Source organism: Podarcis cretensis (assembly GCF_951804945.1).
Source record: "Podarcis cretensis genome assembly, chromosome: 10".
NCBI lineage: Eukaryota > Metazoa > Chordata > Lepidosauria > Squamata > Lacertidae > Podarcis > Podarcis cretensis.
In genome coordinates, this window is record NC_137179.1 from 29,536,151 (window position 1) to 29,556,097 (window position 19,947).

Here is a 19,947-nt window from a genome sequence, read left to right on the forward strand (position 1 = left end):
AAACTTAACAAGAAGCTGAGGATCGGAGTCTGTCAGGTGGCAGAGGAGCCAGCCCCCACGGCAGGTTGCCAGGAACGGATAAGACAAGGAAAAGTTCTTACCAGTTGCTTTTTATTCAATATTCACAGAGAGAGGCTTGGAAATGCAGCCTTAGAATAATGGCGATGCCCCGAGTGAGTCTCCACCCCTCCCTCTCTTCCTTCAAGTGTCATCAATACGGGTGCTGAGAAGGGCCCTCTGCCTCTGAGCTCTTTGCTCTCCTACTTTCAATGCTCACCAGGTTTGGGGAGGGGGGGTCTGGAATGCTTTCTAAAGACACTGTGTCTGTCAGCTGGTGCTTCTTCTTCCTCCTCTCCCATTATTTCCCAGCTTTCCCCTTCATCTGCCTCTGAGCTGTGACCTCCCTCAAACCCCTGTTGTAATTCTGAACTGTCTTCTTCTCTGGAAGGGTCAGGCTGGGGAGGCGGTCTCCACCATTACTCCTCTGCCCAGTCCCTGACAGAGACTGTGGAAGGCAAGATGGGTAGGCATCTTTAGAATGCCAAGAGGCCTGTGTCAGAGGGCAGGCCGATGCAGAAGCATCTCTATTTAAAAAGATCTGTGAGGGCTCTGCAGAACCGCCACCAGTCAGAGCACAGAATTCTGGGCTAGCAGGAAAAGCACTGTGATCTTGTATAATTTCCCTAATGAGTGCTAGTGCTGCTGAGACCTAGGAAGAGTACTGGCCACCATGCAGAGGCGGTGGATGAGTGAGCAAATCCATCTCAGAAAGTCCAAGTTTAAGGCTCCCTGCTGCGTAACACAAGTTGGATCAGACACTGCAGTTGACATAAGCGTAGCAATGTGTTCTGTAAACTTACTTTGGAAAAGCTTCCCGGTGCTTTCAGCTACTGGCTGAAGCACAGGTCAGTTTGACCTGTACAAAGGCTCACTTGGTATTAAAGACAAACGCTCAACAGTAAGAAACTTGATCAAAGAGGAGCTTCTAATCTGTACTGCTAACTGCAGGAAAATCTCAAGAATCTCTGTAAGTTATGTCATCAAAGTGAAATGAGAAGGTGTGTGTGCAAAAATACTTCATGGAGAGTACAAGGTATAAGATTAGGAAATATATATATTAAAAATAGACCCACTACTCCTTTGCATTTGACTAAGAAAACCACAAATCTACATGAAAATGTTCATTGCCCAGCATGTAGAGATAGGGGATAAATTTGGAAAAAGCTAATTTGCTCTTTCCAAAACAATTTGCAAACTGAAACACAGGCCACCCTTTGAATTTTTCACTTTTTTGAATTTTGTAATATAGTTCTCCAACCAAGTATTATGTGCAAAAATGCATATATTCATGAAAATGAAATACAGTGGTACCTCGGGTTACATGCTCTCCAGGCTACATATGCTTCAGGTTACAGACTCTGCTAACCCAGAAATATTACCTCGGGTTAAGAACTTTGCTTCAGGATGAGAACAGATATCGTGCAGTGGCGGTGCAGCAGCAGCAGGAGGCCCCATTAGCTAAAGTGGTGCTTCAGGTTAAGAACAGTTTCAGGTTAACAACAGACCTCCAGAACGAATTAAGTTTACCCAAGGTACCACTGTACAACAAATGCATTGTGTTAGGGAGCATTGTTTTGTCGAAAATTTGTATATGAGGAAAAGTTGCAAAGAAACTTTTGCCTATTGGGATAAATTCACACTGGTGAAATTTCATGATGACTTTAAAAAGAAAAGAAAAACTGATGTGGAAATGTGGAGAACGGAATTTAAGCTTGGGGAAATGAGAAATGAAGAGAGAGAAATGGTCAGATTAGCCTAAAGGGTAAACTTGCAGGGAAGGAGAACTGGGAGTTTTAGAAGCATCATGGGAATGGCTTGGCCAAGACTGGGGCAGTAGAGGCCGGGCCTTCCCATGACACAACAGAGAGCAAAAAGGTTACCATTGCCCAATAACAGTGTAACACATGTTGGCTACACAAGAGTTCCTGCAAATCAGCCCCCACAGCTCTGCCTGAGTGTCACATGCCTGCCATGTCAGCCGTCTGGTGTAGAACGGCTATGGAATGCCTTCGGGTGCCTGACAGAAGCCCCCTCACATTCTTGGACTCTGCTGTGAGTCCCCCCTCAGCCCAGGAATGCAGCTAACAAGCTGCGTGTGGGAAAATGGACTCAGCAAAGACCTTGAATGTGTCAGCTCCCAGTTGAGTAAACAAGGGTTTTTTTTCTGGCAGGAATTCGGCCTTACCCATCGGAGACCTTGAGCGAAGAGTTGGAAAAAGGTCCCCCCAGCACAAAGTCTAACAAGCCTCATTCCCTCCCCCCCCCTCCCCTGCCTGCTCTCCGCCCGCAGTGGTCACTGGCCGGCGAGTCATCCTGTCAAGACCATAAATGTTGGGTGGCAGAAATCCTTTCTGCTCCGAACGGTCGTTGACCAAGCTTGGGACATTCCAGTAAAACCTTCTAAAAAAGGCATGAAAGAGATAGACTTTGTAAACAGATTTTCCCACAAACTGGGCTTAGGCTTAGGCAAGGACTCAAATTCTGGAAAGAGAGATCGTCTCACCCTTTTGAGTAGACAAGAGTCTAACCATAGGAAAATGGAAAGATGTCTTAGGCTGAGTCAGACTATTGACACATCCACCTCAGTACTGCCCGCACATTGACTAGCAGTAGCTCTCCAGGGTTTCAATTGCAGCTAGTCTTAGCCTGTCTCTTTGTTTTGCTACAAGAATTCAAAGGTCCCAAATGTAAAATAAACATTCATAAATGTATACATAAGTATATAAACCACGTGTCTGAAATAGTACAGGAGAGCAATCCTCAAACCATTTTGTCTCTCCCAAATTGACCTCAATATATTTCTCTGCAAGGAGGCAGAAAATGGGGAAAGCCTTCCCTTTGTCATTTTGCTTACAAATCCTGTCTTAAGGGCATATTTGTGTATGAACAGGGTGAACCTGTGACCTGGATTCAGGAACTAAAAGTATTTACCAACACAAAAGAATGGCCAGCCCACCCAGGTAAAGCAATCAGTGACCATTAACAGATATCCTGGCAAACAGGATTTCTGCTGTAGACTTCTGTGATGTATGTATGATGTTTTTTGGGGTGGTCTTGAGCTACAGGGTGATCAATTTCAAAAGTCTATATAAGGGCTTGTGCACCATTGTTCTAGGTTCCTCCTCCCTCCTGCATGTGATGAGTGAGGACCCTATTGCAACAGTTTAATAAAGATCAGGCTTACTAGCTGCTTTGTTTCTCAATATTCTCTGGTTGGCCTCTGTTATTTTCTCCTACCAATAGGGAACCCACTTAAGGATATGGGCTCTTGGATAAGGGAAAAGAAGCAGTTTTTTTTTCCTATACCAGTTTCACATATTATCAATAGGAGATGCTCAGTTTCTCCCAGTTTGCAACACATTCACCCCAGGAAGGAATCTGTCCATTGCTCCTATCTGGTGGACTCTGAGAAGCTCAGAGTCATTTCTCACACTTCAAAGCAGCAGCAGTAGAGGATCCACAAGTGACTTGAGTATCCCTTCTAATAATTTCTGCACAACACACAAAACGTGTTCCTTCTTACTTTCTTGCATTCATTTCTAAACTTGAAGTGCCAGGTCTCAAATCTTCATAGTTTCACCATCCTAGATGCTCTGCCCCTTCACCCCTAATGTTTGCTGTTGCTACCCAGTGGCAAGTGACTCTCTGCATATGCTCAGAAACCCCACTGTTTTAAATATTGCATCTCTTGTGCCAATGCTGGAGTTCTGAGTTCTAGTTCTGGAGAGGTCATGTACACTTCCCCCAAATGTTTATAACCAGTGCATGAACTTTATTTCCTGCTATCCCTTCTACCTCTAGCTCTTCTCTAACGGCCACTTAGCCCAGGAGCCACAGCCTGGTCTTCTTGGGTTTCTTCTTATGCCCATTTTCTGCGCTCTATAAGAAGTCAATCCTGACTTCTATACAGGCTCTCACTGTCTTGCAAAGGAGTCTGTTCTCTCCCCTTCCACATCATACTGGCCAGTTAAGAGAAAAGGATGCTGTCTGGTTTGCAGGGGGGGGGGATGGCATTGTGCAAGGCATCAATAACTATTCTTCCTTTCACCCTTTCATACAGTTGGAGACTGGAGGGGGGGTGAGACCCAATGCCAGCAGGCTGGCCACTTGCCCGCTTCCCTATCGCTGAGCACCAGGCATTGACTCCAGCAGAATGAGCCATTGTTCCGCAGCCTCCAGGCCTTTTCCTGTCCTTGCAAGAGCTGGGACACAAACAAAGGCAAAACCAGACAGCTCAGGGCGGAGACCAGGCTTGCTCCCCTCCGCACCACACCCTGCCCCCAGCACCCACGCAAAAAAAGTCAACCCCAGATGGATTATGGACAGTCACTTTGGGACAGAAAAGTGCCTATTTTTAGCTGCCCGACTTCTCCGCTTCCGCAGGCCAAAAATACACAAGCAGCGTGGAGAGCCAAAGCACTTAAGATAAAGTAACTCTCCAAAATTCTCCGGCCCTCGGTCTCTTTTGTCATCCTCTTGCTTGTGCTCTTCGCATCTGCCCTCCTCTGCCACGTTCATTCTCTGTGCTTGTGTTTTTTTGACACACAGATAAAAGAGATGATGCTTCTCCTCTACAGGAACATGCAATCTTCTGCTCAGATCTAAACCTGGGACGAAAGTGTCAGTCATCGATCCAGCCTTCATACGAGCCCCTCGCTCACGCTGGCTGCCAACCACTACATATGTAACTCTGGGCAGGGAAAGGCATGCTTAAATGCCTTCATTAATGAGTTTAAAATATATATATAATAAAAATGATAATGGGTAGGCAGGTTGAGTAACTGTTCTTGTGACAGTGGCTGCTTTCTTTATAGAAGCAAACCACATTTTTTAAAATTCCACATCAGATATATTGGGCAGTGATGTAAAAAAAGTGTGCGCTGAGAATTTATAATGGCTTTATTTCTTTTCCAGCATGCTAGTAAGGGCAGGGCAGGATCTTAGCCACATATATGTAAATTCTTTTGATCCCTCACAAAACCAGAAAACTGCACAAGCAAATTTACAGTTGCCGGACTGTGTGCACTTCTCGGGCAGGGAAATAGTTTCAGAAAGCAAGGTGCACACACAGTGAGCTGCATGAATGCCCTGTTGGTGCTTCATTGGCAAAATAGAACTGACCAATCAGAAGGCAAGGACAGCCGCAAAAGGGAACGCCTCCTGGTATGAATGGAAGAGACCAAAGCTGCTCCTCATTTACAATTTCAAATACATGCGGGAGTGGACTACTCTGGTCTAATTTGAAGGGGTGAGTGGATTAGCAGCTAAATAGTGCTCAAATGTGGACAAGCCCTTAGGTGAAGGGGGTGGAAGGAATCCTTGTCCTTCAAAATTGCCTGGCAGAATGGACAATGGGGCCGAAACTGGCAAAACTAAACTCAACAGAAAGAAATGTAAAGTTAGGCATCATCATAATTACGTGTACAGATATGGATAAGGGATATCTGGCTGCGTAGCAGCATGTGTAAAAAGGATCTTGGGTGTTCTTGAACAAAAACTGAACGTGAGGCAGTTTTTACGTATTTGTGAGAGGTTTTTATTTCATAGAGTCATAGAATTGTAGTGTTGGAAGGGACCTTGAGGGTCATCTAGTCTAACCCCCTGCAATGCAGGGATATGCAGCTGTCCCATACGGGGATCGAACCTGCAACCCTGGCGTTATCAGCACCAAGCTTTAACCAACTGAGCTGTATTTGTTTTATTTTAAATAAAGCTGCTTCTTTCTTAAGTTTGCTGTCCTGCCCTTGCTTTCTAATATTTATCCATTCCTTCTTTCCCTCTCTCTGCCTCTATTTTTTCAGCTCCCAGCATTGATTTTCAATGCAGCTGTGCAGTTCACGCTTTACAGAAGTCACAAACACAAACACACTTCAGCTTGTTGAACAGAAACCGTGGAGAAGTGAGAACAAATGGACCCCAAAGTGCCTACCGGCTTATATTCTACTGCTACCACCGAGTCTCCCGCAAGAGAGGAAGCAGATACTTCAAATGCCAGCCCTCCAAGGGCCTATGAAAATGATCCAGAGAATTAAAGGGGATTTGGGGGGAAAGTAGGTGGGATCCTATCCCAAGTGTCTGGAATTCCACTGGCATTTTCTACCGCCCTTCCAGCTGTTCAGACTCACTTTTAGTGCCTCTGTTTTACAGTGATCTGACTGCAATTTAGTCTCTCCCTTCCCTCGTCTTTTACTCTTCCTTTCCCCCTGAGATAATCCTAGGGTAAAACTGTTTCATCAAATGAAGAGAGATGGGACAACACCTCTTCCTATTCCTTCTTTATCACATTTGTAACGGTTCAAAGCAGGCGTTTGGCTTCACAACAACCTTGCAAAGTTGGACAGGCTGACAGCTAGTGACTTGAGCAACGCTGCCCTGTGAGATTCATGTGGGTTTGCATGTGAACCTCAATGTGACTCATGCTGCAGTGACTTGACATGGCTCATGATGCAACTTAACAAATTAAAGGCCAGACGAGATGTTTTCAGAACATGGTGTTTCTGCATAACATTATAGCATCGTAATCTGTGTCTCCACACCCATGATTTATATTACAGATATTGCTGGACTGAAGCTCCAGTTATCCCTGGCCTTTGGCCAAGCTGGAATAGGCCGATCATAGAATTGTAAAGTTGGAAGGGACCCCGAGGGTCATCTAGTCCAGCCCCCAGCAATGCAGGAATCTCAACTAGATAATACATGGCAGATGGCCATCCAGCCTCTGCCAATTGAGCCCCGTGCTAAATGGTCGCCACCTGTAGTTCAAAAATCTCTGAACTGCACATGGAAGCATTTCTCATAATTACCAAGTGTGAATTAAGTTCATCTGGGGGGTAAAACTCTGAATGATTTCTAGTTCATCTTCAAGTTCATTCTGTTCCATGTGCTTTTTACTGTTCTGACTCTTTGGGCCTTTAAACCTGAAGATCATAATTTGGGGGGGAAAAGAAATAAAACAATTCCCATTCCAGTGTTTGTGTGTGTTTGGATGTTTTCTTAGTCTTCCCCAGTATATTTCTGTGGTTCAGTTTAGCAGCTTATAATATTCTTAATGATTGGGGTGGGGGAGTTGCCAAGGCTTATCTGGAGGAACTTGAACTGAACTGTGAACTGAACATGAAAAGATTTGTTCCTTAAGGGACAAAAGTGAACTGGAATTAGTTCCTTTTTTCGGACATGTTGAACTTGAACTAGATCTAGTTCCCTTTAAAAAAAGAAGAACCTTTGAAGTTCTTGCTTCTCTATGCATAACATGTGCTCTACTACTTAACTATGGATTCATCCTGCATTCATATGCATTGGGATATAAAATAGCAACGTGAGTCACTTTGACCTGGACTGCTGCTCTGAGGACTCTCCTATCCCATGTTTACTGCCGCAGAAACCATTACACATGGGAGAGAGTGGGTGAGTCCATCCTTGAAAATTTCGTAGCTAGCAGAGCACCATGGGCAGACAGCTGGATCTGCTGCTACTGACTAAGCAAAGGCACTTTGTGTATTTCACCCTGATAAATCACTTTTGCAAAACACAGCTTCCCAACCTCCTTTTCTCTCCCATCCTCATATATTTTTTTACTATTGCTGCCTTCACAGGCTGCACCAAATGAGCTGTAGCCAACACCAACTCACTTCTGCACAAAGCACGCAGACCTGAAAGCCATACAGATGCCTTCTTCCCTTTGGGCCTGATGCCCAAGACGGGGGAAACTTTTGCCTCCAGACTCAGCTCAAACTGGTGAAGGCAGCAGATAATTAAAGTGAAAAGCAACCTTCTTTTATATCCTTGTTTCATGATCAAGAGAACGCTGGGAAACTGAATGTTTGTGATTGCCATCTCCTAACCCACAAAGTCCTGGCCTGTGATCATTCTCTGAGCAGCGAAAGGTTTCAACCACTTCTGCATCACCAAAAAAGGGGAAATGCGTCATCCAAAAAGAAGATACAGATTTGCATAAAATTAGCATATACTGTAAGCGAATTTATACATATAAATGCAAGTATAGAAATAACTACTGTGATTTACTGATTTATTGATTTTTGTTAATAGTAGTATTACGTTTATATTTGGCCTTTTATATCCTCCAAGAAGCTCAGGCTGGCAAACATGGGGTTTCCTCTCTCCATATTGTACTCACAACAACCCTGTGAGGTAGGTAAGGCTGAGAGGCAGTGACTGAGCCAAGGTCACCAGTGAGCTTCATGGCCAAGTGGGGATTTGAACCCTGGTTTCCCAGGTCCTAGTCAGACACTCTAATCACCATGCCAAACAGGCTGAAATGGAAATACAATGCATCTCATTATGGTGGGGAAGGCTTTGACCTGATGACGTTTGGGCATGCTCATTGTTGATGGACAACTTCAAGGCCCCTGATCCCCTTTTAATGGTTCTTGGTCTTTAAACTAGACTTGGACCAGACAGCACATCAGACAGAGAATTCTCCTCTGAAATGGGCGTTCTCTTATATACCTGCTGGGATTGACAAGGCATCTGACCCTCACCTGAATCTCATAGCTCTCCTGTAGCTGCCTCTGATTAGTTATCATTTAACTCTTGGGGGAAATAATTAGCATCACACGTCATGTGAATGGAAGTTGCCGAACCAATTAACCATCTAGACCATCTGTTAATAGCACCAGTTTTCCTATAACTTGATATTACTGGATAGTTCTGATGAACTGCAAAAGCATTTTTAGTTTGCTTTCTGTTACCACCCTGGAACTTTTCTTTATTAGTGCCACTTTGTTTTGTACGATTTCTTGCAAATGAAGGAAAACAACTTTTCTGCTTGTATATGTTGGTAATATAATTTTGGTTACTGAGGACAAACAAGATTGTACAAAAACAAGAGGTGACCTGTGTGCTAGCTTGCTTGCTTGCTTAACAGCTTTTGGGAACTTCAAGGTCGCTGCTCTCCCTTCTTATGGTCTTTGTACAGGACCTGGAGACTCCAATAGAGAGCATTCCATGTCAAGAAGGAAGGCAAGTGGGCACTCTATCAAATGACAGGGCAGGAGTTACATGGAGCAGGGTCTTTTCACTGGTGGTGCCCATTGTATGCCTCATGCTTCCCAGACCTGCTCTCTTTTGGCCTATATTTTGGAGCTTTATAATTTAGGAAGAATTTGGAAGAACTGGTTGACAAGTCTTATCAGTTGCTGACATATGAGCGGATTGTATTTGCTGCTATTCTGTGCTTCTGGTGCACCAGGGTTTACACCAGCGTAATAGAGTTGGCCAGGATGCCAAAAGGGATACAATTTATGAGCTTTCTCCATTATCTGCACAGCAGGGGGTGTTCAGTCAACAGTGTAAAGGCTGAGCTGAAGCGTTTCCTGCTGGTTATCTGCTTTCAGCAATAGGGGTCGCTGTTTGGTAGTATCCAATAGGTTAGCTGTCAGATTCTAGAGCTCCCTATTGGTGGCTCTTAGGTAATTCACAAAATACAGAGTCCATTCATAAAACACAGTGTTCATTCATAAAGCAGTAACATAAATCTCCATTGCTACATATTGGGTGTATATTTCACCGGTTGAACGTACAAGTTTATGGCCATGCTGTAGTGTAGTGCTTATGTGAATAAAAGGTGGCTGGGCTCATTGTCTTGGGGTTTGGGGGGAAGAGGTGACAAAACCGATTTCCAATAAATGCCCCCCTTTATTTCCAGTCTGTACTCTGAATAGTGACACAAGGGACATAGAAGGCTTGTCAGTCCAACCCCTGCACAGTCTCATCAGGGCTGAACTTAAGGCAATTGGGCCAACTTGGGCCCTGCAGGCCACTCCTAAGGGGGCACCTGCTTCAGGGCCATCTAGATGTATTTTATTTATATCTATAAGATTTTGCAGACTTTGGCTGTAAATTGGGGCCCTGCCAAAAAAAAATAAAAATTAAAGTTGTGCCCTACTGCTTCAAATTGTGCCCCACTGGCTACCCCTGACTCTATTTGTTGCTGGGCCTAAGTTGCCCTGCCCTTGCATGAAGTCTTGGGTTTACAATTTTGGGAGAGGGGAGACTGCAGCACTGGGGAGAGGGCAGGCTGGTGAGGCCCCCTAGACTTAGTGGCCCAAGTTGCCCTGTCTTTGCATGAAGTCTTGGGTTTGCAATTTTGGAAGGGGGGAGATTGCCCACTGGGGAGCGGGCTGGCTAGCGAGGCCCCCTAGATTTAGATGCCCTAGGCTTAAGCCTACTTAGTCTATACATAAATCTAGCACTGCCTGCAACTAAGCAGTGTTCCCAGTTAATGAGGAAATATGAGCCAGGAGTGGACTCTGGGCAGAAACAGGATACTTGTTTCACCTGTGCAAGATTAGACACCCTCCCACCCACCACCCCAACACTCAGCATCATTCCTCTCCCCCCGCCACACTCAGTCAACTCTTCCTCCTCTTAGTGTGGTTTTTATGCATAATAACAAGGCCGTTTAAAACCTTTCCAATGGGAAATAGAGCTTCGTCAAACAGAAGCAATTTGCTCAGGAGTTATTATTATTGCGAACATGCGTAGCTGCTCTTCCGACGAAGTAACTCAAAGCGACGTACATTGAAAGCAATTAAAACCAGCGATAAAAACTTAAAAACACAGTGACACAAATGAAGGGCTGAGAACACAGCTGTGGCTTAGCTGCAGGACTACAGTTACTGTCCAACTAAAAGAAGCCACAATGACGCCCTTCATGTTAGGACCCAAACACCCAGAAAAGAGAAACGCCGTTGCTTAAAATGGCACCAGACCATCATTGAAAAGGACTGTTCTCATGTTGCCTCCCCCCAAACCACTCGAAGAAGGGCTTCAGACGGTGGCCGCAGGGCTTGAATGGGTTCGGGGGGGGAAGAGTCATTGAGTTACCTTTATGTGCCTAAATGCCACATTTTGTTATATGCAGCATGTGAATACAGTGGTACCTCGGGTTACAGACGCTTCAGGTTACAGACGCTTCAGGTTACAGACGCTTCAGGTTACAGACTCCAGTAACCCAGAAATAGTACCTCGGGTTACGAACTTCACTTCAGGGTGAGAACAGAAATCGCGTGGCAGTTGCGCGGCAGCAGTGGGAGGCCCCATTAGCTAAAGTGGCACCTCAGGTTAAGAACAGTTTCAGGCTAAGAATAGACCACTGGAATGAATTAAGTTCTTAACCCGAGGTACCACTGTACTTCAAATGTCCAAAAGGGGCATCCTTGGGGGACCAGCCATTTCATTATGCTGTAGGGCAGAGATGGGGAACCTGCGGCCTTCTCGATGTTTTTGGACCACAGCTCCCACCATCCCTGGCCATTAGCCATGCTAGCTCACTGTGATGGGGGCCTGACTCCAACAGCATCAGGAGGGCCGCAGGTCCCCCACCCCTGTACAAGCCTAAACAGCACAATCCTATGCCTGTTCACTCAGAAGCGAGTCCTTCTGAAAGGGGAGCCACACGTAAGCCATGCCATGACTGAAGAAAGCTGGGGTGAAAATGTCAGAAAACATTAATAAATAAGTATTAAGTATTTTTAGGATTGCAATTTAAACACACTTGCCTGGATCTTACTTTTGAGTAGACATGTGTAGGATTGTCTTGCCAGTCCCTCTTTTCTATTTCTTTGCTATTTTAATGTGACATCTCTCATACTACGGAGACTTTCTGGAAGCTGGATTTGCATTTATATTTATTTCTCTCTATTTATTTCCCAGATTTATGACCCCTCCTTATGGCTCAGCTGGAGCCCTCAACGCAGTTTACAACAAGCACTTCTATTCCAAACGTAACATAAGAATTACAAACACAAATACTTAACATCTCCTGTGCCAAAATACATTACTGATATTGCCAAAAGCAATGCTGCCTCCCCCACTGCCACCTCCCGAATTACCAGACCTGTACTTTCTTAAGAGCCCTGGGAATTATAGCTCTGTGAGAAGTAAACTGCAGTTCCCAGGATTCTTTGAGTGAAGCAATTGCTATAAATGTAGAGTTTTGTGGATGGGGTTACTCCTTCTTTCCTGTATAGAGGATAGAGGACTGTGTGTATGTGTTGAAATTAGCCTACAGTTGAAAGGTAAAATGTACATATATTCCAGAGCCTCCAAGTGTCTCCATACCTGAAGGAGCATCTCCACCTCCATCGTTCTGCCTGAAACACTGAGGTACAGCACCGAGGGCCTTCTGGCGGTTCCCTCGCTGCGAGAAACCAAGTTACAGAGAACCAGGCAGAGGGCCTTCTCAGTAGTGGCGCCCGCTCTGTGGAACGCCCTCCCACCAGATGTCAAAGAGAAAAATAACTACCAAACTTTTAGAAGACATCTGAAGGCAGCCCTGTTTAGGGAAACTTTTAATGTTTAATAGGTTATTGTATTTTAGTGTTCTGTTGGAAGCTGCCCAGAGTGGCTGGGGAAACCCAGCCAGATGGGCGGGGTATAAATAAATTATTATTATTATTATTATTATTATTATTATTATTATTATTATTATTATTATTATTATTATTTTACAGGGACATCCCTGATTTAGAAAAGCCAACCCAGTTTCTAATTTGAACCTGGAATGTCCTGCTTTTCCTTAGGACATCCCTATTTTCATCAGAAAAATGTTGGAGTGCGTGGAGTTATCCGACCCCCGAGCCATCTGAAGGCAACCTTGTATAGGGAAGGGTTTTTGAAAGAAAGTTTAATGTTTTGTTATGTTTTTATATACGTTGGAAGGTGCCCAGAGTGGATAGGGCAACCCAGTAAGATGTGTGGGGTATAAATAGTAAAATTATCATTATGGGATGGGACGTCCCTATTTTCATCGGGAAAATGTTGGAGGGTATGGTATGGTATGGTATTCCTCAGCCCCCTTCAGTCTGTGACTGCATCCATTACTGGCCCCTGGAAGACCAACCAGAAAAGAATGTGGCCGTGAGACTGAAAAAGTTCCCCCACCCATTACAATTATTATCATTATACAATGGTATTGTACCTTGGTTCTCAAACTTAATCCATTCCAGAAGTCCATTCAACTCCTGAAACCATTCGAAAACCAAGGCATGGCTTCCGATTGGCTGCAGGAGCTTCCTGCAGCCAATTGGAAGCCGCAGAAGATATTAGGCTTCGAAAAAACGTTCAACAACCGGAACACTTACTTCTGGGTTTGCGGTGTTCAGGAGCCGATTTGTTCAACAACTAAGCCGTTCCAGAACCAAGGTACCACTGTATATTTATTGATGTATAGACTATCCAGCATTCACCCTAAAGCAGAGTGTCCTGAACCCCTGGCCTACCTGGCATGCAAGTCAATATATCTAGTCCCCAGTTCAGGGTCAAGCCTTATGTCCAAAGTCCAAACCAAAGCAAAGTCCTGCAGAGAGCTTCAGGAGCAGCCAACCCAAGGTCCACCAACCTGGGCAGTTGAGCAGACACAGCACCTCAGCTCTGCTTCCTTTTGTACTCTGCATGCTGATTGCAGCATCTGAACCGACCCTCACCTGTTCCAAGCCTCCTCCAGCTGAGGAATCACATGCCTTTTGCCTGACTCAGCCTCCTAGAGCGTCCCCCTGCTACTCCCTACACCCCAGAGCCCGCCATGTTCATGGAGACAGGAGCCCCTCTGGCTTTCGTAATGGGTCCTGCCGCTCTGATTCCTGTGCATTGATCCCCATCCCCTCACTACCCTCTATCACCCAGTGAGTTCTTCTTACACCAACCTCTCCTCCCCCAGCTTGCCCCAGTGTGTCCCATTCCCAGCTACACCCCTTGCTGGAATCCTCTTCCTCCTTCCCTCCCCCCTCTAATGTCCTGCCAGTTTCTGACATCAAGGCTCTCTTGTGCCCTTGGCAAAGAGGTGCATCAGCACTGCTCCCCTGACATCCCTTGTGCCCTTGGCAATCGGCAGCTGTCTTTCTTTGTGATTTTTGTGCACACACACCCCTGGGCCCTTGGTGGGGGCCAACCTAGGTACACACCTGCCCTACAGTCCCAGGGCATATTACAGCATTAAAAACAATATTAAAAACAATTTAAAACAACTTCCTGTTTGCCCAGACATTTTTTATTTTTGCTCACCTCTTCTTCCCTTTGGCAAATGACTGTACAGTGGTATATCTGGATACGAATGGGATCCGTTCTGGAGCCCTGTTCGCATCCTGAAGTAAATGTAAGATGCGTCTGCGCATGCGCGGGTCGTGTTTCGGCGCTTCCGCGAATGCGTGTGACGTCATTTTTAGCATCTGCGCATGTGCAAGCAGCGAAACCCGGAAGTAACGTGCTCCGTTACTTCCAGGTTGCCACGCAGTGCAACCTGAAAATACTTACCGGTAACTTGAAGCTACTTCAACCTGAGGTATGACTGTACTGTTGAAATGGCGACGAGATTGCACTGGCCTATTTGTTCTGAATGTTTGTATGTGATGCCAGTAAAGGTTTGATGATGATGGTGGTTTTTTTATTTTGGAGGATGCTTGGAATTTTGTCCTGTTCTGTTACTAATCCCCCCCCCCCCGAGTTTTGGTATTTGCGTCTTTTCTCCTAGTTTTCTGCTATGTTTATTTATTACTTTTAAAATGCATTTATATGTTGTGCGAATTAGTTTTATTCACATTTTTGTACAGACGCTGAAGAAACATTGCAAGCAAGACAAACCATCTTTCTGGCTTGTGCAGTTATACTTTTTTCCTCTCCTCCATAATCTGGGCTCAAGGAAGATGCAAAGTTTCACACACCATCCATTTGAACAGAACAGTGTTCAAATGCAATCTTCCCCAAACCTGTAGCCTACAACTACTTTGCCCAACAAGTCTGATGGGAGCTGGAGGCCAGAGCAACCAGCGGAGTCCAGGGTGGGGATAGCTGCCCTAACAGAGAAGGAGTGAAATGAGTAACCTTGCTCCCTTTGTGACTTCTCTGCACCAGTGTTGGCAGCGAAGTGGCCTGATCCATGGTGGTCCACTATTTAAGCATGACGAAATAGGAAACCTTGATCTTTAAGAAGATAAGGATGGAATCACAACCCCGGGTGGTCTAACTGCAGGACGGCAAGGGAGCGTTCCATTCATTTTATTAGAAAAATTAGCAAGCCTTTGCTGCCCTGGAGTACAGAGATGCTGAGAGTTGTGGGGAGAGAAAAAGGGGGTGAGAGGGAAGAAAAGGGCTTGCAGCCCCTTTCAGCTGAGAGTCTTGTGACTCCACCCCAGCCAGACCCCAATCTGGAAGAGATTTGTTCTGCATTCCCAAGCAGGGATGATTACAGCTTCTTTGGAATCAACTCCCCCCCACCCCACAACAATGAGAGAGTTTGGGGAAGGGGGGGGGTGGAGGATATCGCATGATCTTCCAGCAAAGGGGTGGACATACTCATGGGGCTAAAGTTAAAACTTCTGCTGAGCAATGCCAGCTGGGGCAAAAAGACAGAGTGAAATAACATTTTGTGACAGGGGATGGGTTGTATGACATCCTCAAGGTACTACCCCGGATGGATGGATGGGTGGCTGGGTGGGTTCAGAAGCCAGAGGGAATGGACAGCTGCTTTTAGCCAGGACTTGCTCAGACATCACGCCCTGGTGCACCCAGATCCGTGGGTTTGGCAGAAAGCCCCACCCCATCCGCCAAGGCTGAAAGAATGCAGCACTCCTGCACGTTAATAATAAATTGGTCTAGCAAGTCTGGCCTCAGAAACCCCGCTGTGGGGTAAGTAATTGTTAACCCTGTTTCACAGGCATCCGAACCCTCCAACGTTTGACAGATGCCACATCAAGCAAGGGCGAAAAGCAGCATGCTTTATCGAGCATGGAAAACCACCTTTTAAATGCTGCTGTTGCCATTAGTCTGAAACACCAGCCATGTATCTGGTAAGTTATTGTAGAAATGTTGAATTTAAGAAACGAAGGCTGAAAGTGAGTTCACTGGGGGCACTGCTGAATGGTGAAGTAGGGGTGGCTGAGCCTCTGGCCTTCTGTGCCAAGCCCTGAATTTCCGCTCCTGCCTCGCTTTTAGAAACCTTTACAATTTTGCTTAAAGGGCAGGGGCAGCTGGCGGCAGTGAACAGTGAATGCTGGGGGTGAGACCCCCAGCTATCCATCTTCTCAATTTGCCCAGAGGGACATATACGTGTACATTATAAGATGCAAATGTCATGTCACTTTGTACCAGGAGCATGTGCTCCAAACCCTTTAAGTGTTTAGCGATGCCCCTGGGGCTCATGGTATCAACTGGCCTGACAATATAGCTTCCTCCTTCCCAGTAAGGGTGCTGAATTACATTTCCAGAACTGTAAAAATGTAAAAGACAGAGGGCTAAACCCCCACATAGTCATGATGCTCACTGGGTAGCTCTGAGGATGTGGGTAGCAGTGCCCAGATCCAGCTGTCATTTTAGGCACAAAACATTTAATGAGGATGAGCATCGCATCAAAAATATGCATCCAGCCAGTTGAAGAGGGATTTGACAAGTGTCAATCTATAATGACAACACTCTTAGAAATTTCTTCACTCACACAGATCAGGCTTCCTCAACCTTGGCCCTCCAGATGCTTTGAGACTACAATTCCCATCATCCCTGACCACTGGTCCTGCTAGCTAGGGATCATGGGAGCTGTAGGCCAAAAGCATCTGGAGGGCCGAGGTTGAGGAAGCCTGCTCTACTTGGTTGGGGTAACAGTCTCAGCTTGACCTCCCTGTTGTGAAGATAAATATCAGACAGTCTGATATACCATATATACTGTCCTAAACCTATGAGCAGAAGAGTGGGACACAAACGTGACATACAAAATATAAATTAACTAGAGAGAAGATGGACCAAGGAATGGATCATAGGGAAAGTAAGAGGGTAACAGCATGCAATTTTAGTAAAAGGTCTTGAACTCCAGATCATTTTTAGAGAAAAGTGGATTTATAGGGATGCCACCCATTTCAGGCAGGACTCCTCTGCATGAGACACAGAAATTCAAGAGGTGAAGCTTCCCTCGATCACTGCATCTCCATGCTGAGAAAATGCTGATTTGATCCTGGCACTCAATCAATAACTTTTCCCAAAGTGATAGCAGGGAGAGAAGAAAAGAGGTGTCCAAGCCAAAGTGAAGCAACAGAACCAAGGAAGGATCTGAAAGAGACTTAACAGCTACTATCTTTCACAGAACATTGTGATACTTTCATATTTGGCATTTCCTCCAGAACAGCCACTCCAGTTCCTTCACTATTGACAGGGCGCCTGCAGGATGCCATCCGCTCCTGTGCTTTCCCTGTGTTTAAAGGCACCTCTGCCCCACTTTGCCTTGAGATAGGCTCCACTTCTCTTGCTAGGAGGAGGAGCCAACTGCAATGTACCTTGGGATTTGGTGCTAGAGACCATGGATAGCCCTCAGCATCCCATGCTCTACTGCTGCTGCACATTGGAGCAAGAGTCAGTCTATACCAAGTTATTCCAAAGGCAGAAACATGAGCTTCCTTAATGCCCAGTGCGCCTCCTCCTCATGGGTGTGGGGGAGGAAGCTGTGTCATCAACACAGCTTTCTGAGTTTCTGACACACAGGATCATGCTTTCTAGCCTCCAGGACATGAAGGCAAAGCCCAGGTTCCTGATCCCAGCACCATCACTGCTGCCGCCAGTGCCATCACTTGGAATCATAGAATTATAGAACTGTAGAGTTGGAACGGACCATGAGGGCTCTCTAGGCTGACCCCTGCAATGCAGGAATATTTTGCCCAACTTGGGGCTCAAACCCATGACTCTGAGATTAAGAGTCTCATGCTCTACCAACTGAGTTCTCCCAGCTGCTAAATCTCCCCAGTCAACCATGAGCCCCGTGGAGGGTAGCATCAGGGATGTTTCCTGAGTCCTCAGGCCTGTGTTATCATCCAGTCTGCCTGCATTCTGAATTTACACAGCCTGTCATTATTTAGGCTGTGTAACTTTGAGGAAGTCAATGCAGCACATACATCCCCCCTTTAATCCCCACTTGTCTGAGAAATAATTATCTTGTTATAGCATTGATGATAGGGACCCTCAGGCTCAGAGGGACCAATGTGGCCCTCTAGTCCTCTCTATGCGGTCCTTGAGAGGCCCAAGTCATCCCTCCACAAGCCACACCCCTCACTGGCCTGCCTCTGCACTGGCCTGCCTCTAGTGATCTTACCTGGCTGGAATATATCCTTGAGTTGTGGTAAGACTTCTTGCTTGATTGCCTGGATGGATGGGCATATGAGCCATGGAGTGTGGGGTGTGTCCTGGCCACACTCACTGCTGATATGTGGCCCCCTTCTGGTTGCCCACAAGTAAATGTGGCCCTCAGGTTGCAAAAGGTTCCCCACCTCTGCCGATGCAGCCTGACCTAAATTAAAGGGCTTTTGTGAATGGTCCCACCCAGTGCTGGCTCTAACTATCGACACTGGTTTGCTGCGCCTGCCCCAAACACCAACCCATTGCTACATCTGGCCAAATGTCCCCTGCTTCTGTCCCTACTGCATCAAGGACTCAGTAACTGCTACAGCCAAGAGTCTCCCATGAACTTACTGCATGGGTGTGTTTGCCCAGGGAACTTTATCTCAAGACTTAGCAAACTGTTTTCGCACATGGAACCTGGTCGTACCATGGTAGGATTTGCATATTTCCAGGATAAGACTTGCAGCAGAAAGTATGTTTTCTGAACTACCTTAAAATGCCTGTACAGGATGCCAGTGTTAGAAAAGAATCAAGGACAAGATAGCAAAGATCTGTGTTTGGGTTGAACCGAGTCCAGAAACAACTTGCTAACCAGTTTTGCTAGAAGAGAATAGTTGTAGTATTATCTCATCTACTGACTCCAGACTGAAACCTGGTAGCTGCATTCTGAACCAAAGGGCAGTCCCATCTGGAGCTCATTATGGCAATCTGTTCTGGAAGTAACTAGACTCACTACAGCAGGGATGGGGAACTTGTGGCCCTCCAGAGATGGTGGAGCCCAGCTCCCATCAGCTCCAGTCAGCATGGCCAATATAGACGCAACTGTAAAATGATGGGAAGGTGGGGAGGAGAGGTGACAAGACAAGAGTTTATTGTGTGCTGCACAGCTGAAGGTCCGCGGTGTAAGGCTTATTGAGCATTCGTTCTGATTTGCTTGCCCAAAGCTTACACAGAAGTGAGGCGACGCCTGGCCTTCCTTGAGCATTTGTTCTGATTTGATTGTGGGCTGGTTACACATGCATCCTGATTTGCTTCTGGGCTGTTAATCTATGCCTTCCCCTTACTTACTGGTGCATCCCATGCATAGGAGCCAACTCCTAGGGGTCGAGGTCTCTTTGGGGCCCCCAAAAATATTTGAGGTGGGTCCAGCCCCCCCCCCAAGTTGATGGACATTGCCATTCAAATGGTGTGCACACACCACGTCATGCTATTAATTATGCTGGGCGGGGCCTACTCCCCCCCCTCCATATTTCATTCAAGTTGGCACCCCTGATCCCACATTTTTCAGTGCAACTCCCGGCGCTTTCCTATCCTAACCACAAGAAGTCAAAATGGATTTGTCACGCTAGGGCAACAGAGTGCTTGAAGACACTTCGATGGCGCGCGGACATAAAACTCTCCGGTACGCGCTTGAATCCCTCCCTCCCATAAAATAAAGACGGAGGGTGTCGAAAAGGACCCCGCTGCGCCACCGTCTGCGATCCACGCTCTCAAGTCCCCTGCGCGCTGCTGCTCTTTGCGCGCGTGGCGCACCGTCTAGCTTCCCCTCTCGAGTTTTGGGCGAAAAGAAGAGGGTCTTGTCGGGAGCGCGCGGGAAGAGGTTGGCCCTCCATTCCACTTCGCGAGGGGGGAGCAGCCAGAATGCCAGACGCTTCGTGAGGCGGAAGTCTCATGTGGAAAGACGGGGGGGGGGGGGCGGGGAGGATGGGGCTCAGGAGTTCCTGAATTTCCCCCCTGGCCGGACTTTTGAAATCCATTCCTCCGGACTTCGTTCCC

At 46.3% G+C, this 19,947-nt stretch overlaps 1 long non-coding RNA gene across 1 annotated transcript in view; it reads left to right on the top strand.

The window, feature by feature from the left end:
- The window catches only part of LOC307225433, a 180,651-nt gene that overhangs the window by 92,767 nt on the left and 67,937 nt on the right, over positions 1-19,947 (top strand). The window lies entirely within an intron of this gene.